This window comes from Octopus bimaculoides, chromosome 21 (genome assembly GCF_001194135.2).
Source record: "Octopus bimaculoides isolate UCB-OBI-ISO-001 chromosome 21, ASM119413v2, whole genome shotgun sequence".
NCBI lineage: Eukaryota > Metazoa > Mollusca > Cephalopoda > Octopoda > Octopodidae > Octopus > Octopus bimaculoides.
In genome coordinates, this window is record NC_069001.1 from 32,840,293 (window position 1) to 32,851,965 (window position 11,673).

At 37.9% G+C, this 11,673-nt stretch overlaps 1 protein-coding gene across 7 annotated transcripts in view; it reads left to right on the top strand.

Moving 5' to 3' along the window:
• LOC106882018 (SPATS2-like protein) overlaps positions 1-11,673 on the top strand; it is a 130,091-nt gene that overhangs the window by 37,630 nt on the left and 80,788 nt on the right. The gene's annotated exons all lie outside the window — the stretch shown is intronic.

Below are 11,673 nucleotides of genomic sequence, written 5' to 3' on the forward strand. Positions count from 1 at the left end.
TGTGTGTGTGTGTGTGTATGTCTGTGTGTCTGTGTTTGTCCTGCCAACATCGTTTGACAACTGAAGCTGTTTTGTCTACATCCCCGTAACTTAGCAGTTCGGCAAAAGAGCCTGATAGAATAAGTACTAGGCTTACAAAGAATAAGTCCTGGGGGCGATTTGCTTGACTAAAAGCGGTGCCCCAGCATGGCTGCAGTCAAATGACTGAAACAAGTAAAAGAAAAAAAGAGTAATATATATATGTCTATATATCATCATCATCATTTAGCGTCTGTTTTCCATGCTGGCATGAGTTAGATTGTTTGACTGGAACTGGTGAGCTGTGCCAGGCTCCAGTTGGTTTTTGCTTGGTTTCCCCCACTGGATGTCCTTCCTAATGCCAACCACTCCACAGTGTGTACCTGGTGCCTTTTTTGCGTGTCACTGGCACGAGTGTCTTTTACCATGTCACCAGCACTGGCCACAGCTATGTTTTCACGTAGCTTGATGTGTCTTCTCAAACACAGAGTAGAAAACAGAGTAGAAAGAATAATAATAATAATTATTATTTGTTGGTGTTTTATGTGTAAAAATTAAAAGAAAGTGTAGGGTTATGTGGCTCCTCTAGTTCTGTCTCATCCACAAGAAAATACACTCAATACACTCTGTAAAGTGGCTGGTGCAAAGAAGGGCATCGCTCCTTAGAAACCAGGCCTAAGACATGCATGAGTGCTGGTTTCTTTGGGAGGAGTCTTGGGCCATGATGAGCCATCCATGCTAGCCTGGAAAGCAGATGTGAAATGGTGACGCTGATGTTGATGGTGTTGATGGTGATGTAGATAGTGATAGTGATGCTGCTGCTGCTGCTGCTGCTGATGATGATGATGATGATGATGATGATGATGATGATGACGTCCATGTTTGCATCGATGGGGATAATTTTGTTGGGTCAGTAATATTTTACAGTTGGATGATATCACTACTACATGTTTAAGCATTCACCCATGAAATAGGTGTGGAAATAGCTATTTTGTCAATTAGGTCAAACATCTGGAGCAAGCAGAATTATGTGTGTGTGTGTGTGTGTGTGTTTGTGTTGTTTAGTTACATACTAATGTCTGTTGGAAGACAGGAAGGTATGAAAATTAGTTTTTGTTTTCTGTCGTTTGGGTATGGCTGAGTGGCCTTTGAATGTGTTTCAGTGACTACTTCTTTGGCACAGGAGACAAACACACACACACATACACACACACATGCATGTGTAGAAATACACACACACATACACACATATGGAGAGGGATTACAATTGATTAATTGAGTGTAATTGGCCTTAATTGACATAAACATGTTCCCTCTTCTCATACTGCTAAAAGAAATATACTCATATACATAAACAGAGAGAGAGAGAGAAACAGAGAGAGAGATGGGGATAGAAGAGAGAAGGAAAGATGGAGGAGAGAGAGAAGGAGAGGGAAAGCACAGAGAGAAAAGAGAAAGAGAAGGAAGAGAGTGAGAGAGAGATAGGAAGAGGGAAAAGAGAGAGAAGAGAAAGAGAGAGGGAAAGGGAATAGAGAGGAGAGAGTGAGGGGGAGAGGGGAAGGGAGAGAGAGATAGAATGAGAGAAATATTAAAGCATCTGTTGTAAGTCAGCCTCAAATGGGTGGCACCAAATGGGTGGCACCAAAACAGCTCTGCTAAAATGTCTCAAACCCATTCAATGGTGTCCATTTTTTCTTTTCTAAAATAGTAAAGCAGTGTTTCTCAGCCATTTGTTTCCTATTGGCCCTTTGAGTTTTATTTTACTCCCGTGGACCCCTTTCCTCCCATAACCATTCATTTGTTAGTTATTAAAAAAAAATCCTATTATAGACCCCTCAAGACATGGGATGAAGTGGTGAGAAAGGATCTACAGACGTCAGGCCTCACAGAGGAGATGACAAGGGGCTGAGGCTTCTGGTGGTTTGCAGTGCTTGGGAAGACACGTTCAGCTAAGCAAAAATAATTGGTTGTCCCCTACATCCCTCTTCAGGTTAGCAATCCTTATCTTGCAGGCTCATGGGTGCTGGTATCCCATAAAAAGCACCCATGTTGGTGTCACATAAAAAACCCCCCAAAAAACACCCAGTCCACTCTGTGAAGTGGTTGGCATAAGGAGGGGCATCTATCTGTAGAAACCATGTGAAACAGACCTTGGAGCCCAGGCAGGTCTTTAGCTGGCCAGCTCCTGTCAAACCGTCCAACCCATATCAGCATGGAAAATGGACGTTAAATGATGACAGAGACACCAGGTCATACCTGTATTAAACCCAGTTCTGAAATATGTATGGGTGTGTTCAATTGTGCTCAAGACAGCAACACAACTGATAGTGTGACTATGACGACGACGAATTATTAGGAACTGTATAAAAAAAAATTGTTCAAATATCTTGTGTATTGTAGAAGTGTAACTGATTTATTACACATAAATTTTAATGATGAAATCTTATATAGACCCTGGTCGGGAACCACTATAGCCGAGTCTGGTTTGATAAAAATTTGGCTGTTATTTCTCATAGGTGGAGCAACCAGTTGGTAAGGGAGGGTCCCTCATTAGTTCTACTGTCAAGTATTTTGTCAACATTATGGAGATAAACTACCTCCCTCACCCGTATCTCAACCATTGCCACTAGATGTAACTATGCCATGATTTCTTTACAAAACAGACATTGGGTAAAGAGGAGTGTGTGTGTGTGTGTGAATGTATATATGTATGCGTGTGTGAAAGTATATAAGTATGTGTGTATGTATGTGTGGGTGTATGCATTATTATGTATGTAGTGTCCCTCTTATCTGTCATTTGTTGAAATCTCCCCCCCCTCTTCTGACCCCACTTTTCTCTGAGCCCCTCCCTTCATCTACTTTGTCATCCTTTATATCTACAGCTGTAGGCATTGCTTCATCAGAGTATCTTGACAGTCAATCAGTCATCTGCTGTTATATTGTTGCTGTTGTAGTTTAGCACCAAGTCAGTCTCAATTAGATAGACATTCCATTCATGGCCATCCCAAACATCTTTTTTTTTTAAAGATTTATTTTTTAGACATAATGTACTTAGAACTACATTATCCAGTATTATGTGGTTTGAGAAAAAATTGGCTGCCATTTCTAGAAGGCCAGACGACCAAATGTAGGCCTGCTCATTGGCTCTTGCTTAGTTGTTTGTGTCCAACAGAAGAGCTATGTGTGTGTATGTATGTGTTTCTGTGTGTGTGTGTGGTGGGTTTTTGTATGTGTGCTTGGTTTCTGCTTCTCTATCAAAAGCATTGACCCTATCAATAATACCAATCCACCTCTGTGTCTATGATACAAAACCACTTGTTTAAAATATTCATATTTAAATTAAAGCTTTCCTTCATAATTTATATAAAAGCCTTTTTGTTTGGTTATGTTCCAAACATTAGTTTAATGACAAATTTAGTTAATTTCATTAAATGTATTTAGGAAAAAGTGAGACTTTGATAACCACAGTTTCTGCAATTCTCTTCTGTTTTTCAAGTTCTTCCAGGTTTATAAAACTCTCAGATGTCCCTCTCTTTTTTTTTTTAAAGACAGTATAGTTTGATTTAAGAGAGATTTACTTCTATTTCTAGCAGGTCAAGCAACTATATCTAGAACAGCGATTCTCAAAGTTGTTTATTTGCTGCACACATTGGCGTAAATATAAATATTTTGGTGAATTTTGTGTATCAAGTTTGAAAAAAAACCCAAAAAACCATGTACTAAAAATGGATATTTATATGTTTTAGCTTGTAAATAACACAAACATTGCAAACTGATGGACATTACCAAGTACTTCCTTATTGGATACAGGAATCGTAGTTTATCAACGAGAAATATGAGTTTGATGTTTGTTGGTGATATTTTCTGTTTTGACATGTTTGTGATAAACATTGCTGTAGTTCATCTCCTAAGCAGTGATGCTGCTGCTCTCTCTCTCTCTCTCTCTTTCTGTTTTTTTTTTTAGTATGTTTTGCTGTAAATGTTAGTAAGTGAAGAATATTCCATTGAATTTTGTGGTGTGTTTAGTTCTATCTCACCAAACATTAGCACACATGGAGTGAGATGACTGGGTGTGGCTGTTTGGATGCTGAGGATCTGGCATGACTGACTGGACATTCAACCAGCTTTTGGTGACAATGTGTTTTGGTATTGGAGGCGCACACACATACATACATACACACACACACACACACACACATACACACATATGCATGCACAAGCAGAAATATACACATAGAGAGAGAGACTTAACATATATATATAAACATAATTAGATGCTCACAAACATATACATACATACACACACACATAGAGGCAGGCACAAAGGTCTCTTTAACTTTTTAGCTTTCAAACTGGCCATAAACTGACTTGCTCTGGCCTCTTGTGCCTACCTGATAATGTCATTCTAAAACTAAGCAAGCACATCATCAACAACTCAAAGTTAAGAAACAATGCCTGATTAATTGAAAACAGTGTGAATAAATAACAAGAACGTTTGATAAAGTAACACAAATGCAAAAAGGTTAAAGCCATTCATTTTTTTCTTTGCTTGGTCAATAATGTACTTTTTTTTGGTACTCAGTACTTAATAAAAGAGTTACTGGTAGATTCTTTTGTATGAAATAATTATGATAAATTATTAAAAATATATTTCTGTAGCTTTGAGTCTCTTCTCCATGACTTTGCTTATTGTCCAAGACTCCATACTTAGTATGGAGTCTCCATACAAGACTCCATACATCCATACTTAGCACTGACCAGATGTAGCCCTTCAATAGTCTTTTCTTGACTTCCATTCCAATTCTCTTTGCACAAAAAAAAAAAATGCTCCTCATATCCATAAAAGTTTTCTTTACTAATCCAATTCTGTACTTGATGTCCTTATCTAAGCTTCCCATCTGATGTTATCCAACTTCCCAGATATATGAAACCATCCTTCTGCTCTATCCCAATTCCATTCACCCTCAAGCAACATGCGGATGCCTGTGCTTTCTTGAGAAGGTTTTCTGGTAGTTAGTCATCAATCCAAGCTTTCCACTCTCCTCAGTCATGATATTAACCAATCCATGAAACTTTTCTTCTGTGTCCACAAAGCCATATCGTCTGCGTACCTCAGATTGTTATAATTCCTTTCCCCCAGTTGTAGCCCTGCAATAGTCTCGATCTTGCTTATAGCTTTCTCACTATACAGGTTGAATAAATCAGGTGACAAAATACAAAATACAACAGTGGGGCGGGATAGGTTGGGAAAAACTCCTATAGAGCCATCTTACTCAGATTGTTGCAAAAGGCCTAAATGTTAAGACTTCCTGTACCTGAGGGTTTCTATTTATTTAAGAAATCTCTGTTTTGATGTATGAAAGATGAGGTTATTTTCTTATTGCAAATGATTGCAACTCGGTAATAGCTGAGACTGCTGTCAGCCAGAACTATTATCTCTTCCCCCATAGCAATATAAACATCAATGACATATGAGAGCTGATTTAATAGACTACATCTTTCCCCTAAAATTTGTAGCTTTAGAGTAAATGTTTTTATGTTTTTTTTTAAAGCCAAAACACTGATTAAAAAGAAATAAGAAGTCAATGGTTTGCCCTTGAATCCTATATTTTGGAGTTAAGACCCCCTATTTAGGAAAAAGAAATAACAACACCAAATCTCTGATTTCTTTTTCTCGAAGCAGGACATCTTAACCCCGAAATATTGGAATATAAAATAAAAATGCTAACATTTGACCTGTCTTTATTTCTTATAACTTGCATTGTCTCGGTTTTTCAAGAACATTTACACTATAATGTTGTTTAACCTTAAGCTGGCCCTAACTGGGTAAACCTATAATTCCAGCTATAGCTATCCAACTTGGTAAGAGCTGAGACATCTATATGCCAGCGCTATCATTTGTTTTCCAATAGCAATATAAATTTCAGTCTTGTATTAGAGTTGATCTAATTGACCACATCTCTCCCCTAGAATTTGCAGCTTTCTATGTATGCCAGAAACCATTAATATTATCAATGTTTGACAGCATTATGCTTCTGTTCAAGTTTATTTTGGACTACATTATCTTACATATTCTCCTTTTATTTCTCTTTTAATGATGATGGTGTGATTTGAGAGATTGGAGGTAAAAATGACATATACACTGTATGTGTTTCTTTACATTTTCAGTTCAAATCCTGCAGAAATCGATTTTTACCTTTCATCTTTCTCAAATCAACCTAATTAACTGTAATTTTCTCCTCACTTCCATCACCAAGTAGATGATTTTGTAAATATTTGATATAAACAATTGTTGTGGGTGGCAGAATTGGTAGGTTACTGGACGAAATAAACTACTTTGTGGTATTTGCCCTGTGTCCCTTTATGGCTGAGGTCAGCTCATAATTGAGATAAATTATTTTCAATTGTTTTCCCTGAATTCCAAAAGTATAGTCTCAGTTTCTTATATAGAAATCCTCATCATCTTCATCATCATCCTTTTCATCACTATCATCATCATCATCATCATCATCACTCCCATCATCATCCCCACCATCATCATCACTATCATCCTCATCACTGTCATCATTATCACTTCCTCCTCCACCACCACCACCATCATCATCACCATCATCATCACTACCATCATCATCACCATCACTACCATCACCATCATCTTTGTCATCACCGCCACCATCAGTTGTCATCATCACTGTTGGCAGTGACAACAGCATAATCATTGTTGTCATCAACATCATCATTATTGCCCCTTCGTCATCATGTTCATCGTTCTCATCATCATCTTTGTTATCATTCTCATCTTCATCGTTGTCATCCGCATCATCTTCACCCATCATCATTTTACAGAAAGCATCTATGTTATTTATATGATGGCTGATACTAGAAAACATTAATCATTAATATTTCTAATTTTCAACTTTTATTATATTCATTATATATATTATTGTTTCTGGTATAAATTAATATTACTAAGAAATATTACCAGTCCCTGGCACATTGGGAAAAAAAAAAAAAAACTGCTGGTACGCCACTTCAGATAGTTTGAGAAGCACTGCTCTATTTTATCAGTCTGATAAAAGTCAAGATGAAAGTTGACCTTGGTTAGGCTTGAACTCAGAATCTAAAGAGCCAAAATAAATACTGCAATAAATAATGCTCTAATAAATTCTGCCAATCCACAATGGTCATAAGGTTGCAAGCTGGCAGAAACGTAAGCACGCCAGGTGAAATGCTTAGTGGTATTTCGTCTGCCTTTAAGTTCTGATTTTAAATTCTGCCGAGGTCAGCTTTGCCTTTCGTCTTTTCAGGGTCAATAATTTAAGTACCAGTTGCATACTGGGGTCGATCTAATCGGGTGCCCGTCCTCCCCCAAAATTTCAGGCCTTGTGCCTAGAGTAGAAAAGAATCCACAATGGTCACCGATTTCTGAAAGTTTTGAGTCTATTAAATGGGTACAAGTATTTTACTGGTACTTATTTTATCGATCTTCATATGATAAAAGACTGAGTCAGCTCTAAGGTGCATTGAACTCAGAACGGAAGCGGATGTGACTACATATGGCAGGGCTTTTAGTTTCATTTCCTCTATTGATTCTATCTTATGTTGGATATTGTTTCGCCTTCACCAACTATCAACAGGAAATGTCTATGACTACATCATCTACTGACTGAAGAATATGTATGTGTGTGTGTGTTTTTGTGTGTGTGTAGGTATGGCTGTGTGGTTAAGAAGTTCACTTTTCAACCATATGGTTTTGGGTTCAGTCCCACTGCTTGGCACCTTAGCCAAATATCTTCTACTATAGTCCTGGTTTAACCAATGGCTTGTGAGTAAATTTAGTGGGGAGAAAACCATAATTTGTGTCAAATATATATATATATATATATATATATATATATATATATATATACATATATATATTCTTTTATTCTTTTACTTGTTTCAGTCATTTGACTGTGACCATGCTGGAGCAACGCCTTAAGTCAAACAAATTGACCCCAGGACTTATTCTTTGTAAGCCTAGTACTTATTCTATCGGTCTCTTTTGCCGAACTGTTAAGTTACGGGGATGTAAAAGCACCAACATCAGTTGTCAAGTGATGGTTGGAGATTAATCACAAACACACACAAAAATATATATATCCACACAACAGGCTTCTTTCAGTTTCTGTCTACCAAATCCACTCACAAGGTTTTGGTTGGCCTGAGGCTATAGTAGAAGACACGTGTCCAAGGTGCTATGCAGTGGAACTGAACTAGGAACCATGTGCTTGGGAAGCATTCTTCTTATTTCTTTATTGCCCACAAGGGGCTACACACAGAGGGGACTAGCAAAGACAGACAAACGGATTAAGTCGATTATATCGACCCCAATGCGTAACTGGTACTTATTTAATCGACCCCGGAAGGATGAAAGGCAAAGTCGACCTCGGCAGAAAATTGAACTCAGAACGTAACAGCAGACGAAATACCGCTAGGCATTTCGCCCGGAGTGCTAACGTTTCTGCCAGCTCACCGCCTTCTTCTTGTCACACACACACACACATGCACATGCACATATTTATATATGTGTTCTACAAAGGCTGGTTCTACAAAGAAGAGCTGTAGTGGGATTGATTGAAAATAAGAGTAGCGGAACCCTTGTGCCAATGGAATTTGATGAAGACTGTTTTAATATAAAGAGAAATTAACTAAAAGTTTGATCCTCTTATCTCTTGCTATTTCTGCTGTTTAGCACCGATACCACCCAGAGAACACAACACTATAAGATTTAGAGCTAAGATTAAGAATGCATTTGTGGTACTAAATTTAACAATTGCAACGATTAGGATTCCATGGTTTGTCTTTTTTCTTATTTTTTATGACTTCAACACATAACTGCACCGTCTGTTAAATACAGCCTGACAGACAGGCTGTAGCTAATTAAAAGAAAAAAGACAAGAGAAATAAAAAAAAAAACCCTGAGAGAAGAATTAGTGAAATAATAGAAATAGTTGTTAAGAAGAAAGGAACCAGCAGCCTTTACCGAAGCAAGGAATAGCCAGGCAGCGAATGTAAGAATGTGTGAGCTTCTACAAAACAGTTGCACTGTCTCTAATAATCTTGGAGGACAGCATTTCTCTACATGTAAGCATGTGCTAACGAAACTGCATGCATATGCAAACACTCACTGCAGGCAAATACACATAGGAATACTTGTCTATATATATAAACACGCATGTGATTCCCTTTCGGTATTTCTGTATTTGCATATTGTGCATATTATGCACATGTCAGGTGCATATGCATGCATGTTTTAGAAAGATGCACATATTAAATTTGGTATGCGTGTGTGTTTATGTGAGAGACATAGTGGTAGATAAGGCAGCAATTAACGAAAAATTATAATTAAGAAAAGAAGTGGGGGAAAAAAAAAAACAAAAAAATTAATGGCCACTTTTGCCCCCTTTCAGCTTTCTGAGAGGTCGATAAAATAAATATGTGGCCTTGATGATGGGTGTAGGGAATCAATGTAGATTCCTCTAGTGTAGATGGGTAGTGGGGCCCTTATATTTGTCACAATCCAACAAGGGGGGAACCATTTGAAGTAAAAGGAATAATCGTAGAAGAAATCTTTTAGAGAAATCACACCATACTGGGTATGTGTGAGTGTGTGTGTGTGTGTGTGTGTGTGTGTGTGTGTGTGTGTGTGAACACATAGATTGATTGAGCATAAACACACACGTACTTAGAGACACTCCTCATTCGTCTTTTTATGTCTAGGGAGTAGTAGTTGTATATAAGGTCTATTGATTGAAATATTTCTAGTACCTTCTTTGGATTCCTTATGCTTCTCATCATAGCTCTAGCTCATGTTGTTGTGGTCGGTGTTGTTTCTATATTATCCATCCCACATTTTAGAACAAAATGCAGGCAACGACTTTCACCGTGGGAAAGTGAAAATTTAACTCTTGTCAGCAATTTTTTTCACACACATGCACACATACATATCTACACAGGCAGGGATGGACAGACACACATACACATGCATACACGCACAGGCAGGAACAGGCAGACACAGACACACACACACACACACACACTCACACACAGGTGGGCATCAACACATACACACACACATACACAGGCAGGTAGCCACACACACACACACACAAACACACACACACACTCACAGAAGCAGGCATGCAAGCATACATACACACACACATACATGTAGACACACACACACATATACATATGCAGGCTCACACACAAACACGTACACACATGTACAGACACACACATACAAACACATACACAGATGCAGGCACACAAGTACACAAGCAGACACATCCACACACACATACACACACACACATTTGTTCATTTTAGTGAGAAACCTCTAAGTATTGACTTGTACAGTAGGGTTTATAGATTCTGTCCCCACCCTTCTTCCACTCCCTCCTTCATTTTTTCTTTTTTTCTTTCTGCCTGACTTTCTTACAGTCTTTAAGTCTTGGTCTGTTTTTCCTTCCTCAGCGACTGAATCAGATAAAGCCAGCTAAACTACACTTTGACAGTGTTGAAAGATAGAGCTGCCCCAACCCCCCTCTCTCTCTTTCTGATACCAGCCCATGGTACTTAGCTTACTCCTTGAGGAGCTACTATATGGTCATACGATTTGCTAGAAATAGCAGCTAAATATCCCTCAAATCATACTCTGCAGCAGTGGTTCCAACCCCCTTGTTTTTTTTTTGTCACTGATGGCATGCTTTAGTCCCTTAGCGTTTAAACTGGCCATACCAAGACAAAATATTTTAACTGATTTATATTCAGACTGACTGGATCTGGCCTCTTGTACTTACCCTATAATGCCACTAAAAATAAACAGTCACATCATCGAAATCTCAGTTATGAGATAATGTATGATTTAAAACAAAGTGAAAAAAATAAGCATTACATTCGACAAAATAATCTAAATGCTAAAGAGTTTAAAGCAAATGGAATTATTTTGGCACACTTTCAGCATTGTCTGGAAAAAAATACATCAAAAAAGAAAGAGATATGTGTTTAACCTATAAATAGCAGCTAAATATCCCTCAGACTCCAATCTACTGCAGTGATCTGAAACCTTTTTGCTGTGTGTGTAAATTATTTTGGCACACTTTGTACATAGATTAGAAAAATTGTATTTAAAACAAAATAGGTATTTGTATGTTTAGCCTATAAATAGCAGTTAAATGTCCTTTAGATTACATTCTTCTGCTTTGGCCCCCAAACCATTTTTGTTTTATTGATGGGGCAGTTTAAACCTTTAGCATTCAAATTACTTCAGGAAATGTGATGTTTATCTATTCACATCGTTTTGAATTAATCATGCATTTGTCTTGTACGTAGCTTCAAGATTTCAATGATGTGGGGATTCACTCTTTTACTCTTTTACTTGTTTCTGTCATTTGACTGCGGCCATGCTAGACCTGAGGACTTATATATCTTAAGTCTAGTACGTATTCTATCGGTCTCTTTTGTTGAACTGCTAAGTTATGGGGACGTATGCACGCCGCCATTTGTCAAGTGGTGATGGGGGTGGGGAGGATAAACACAGACACACACACACACACATATATATATATATATATATATATATATATGTGTGTGTGTGGAAGGTGTGTGTGG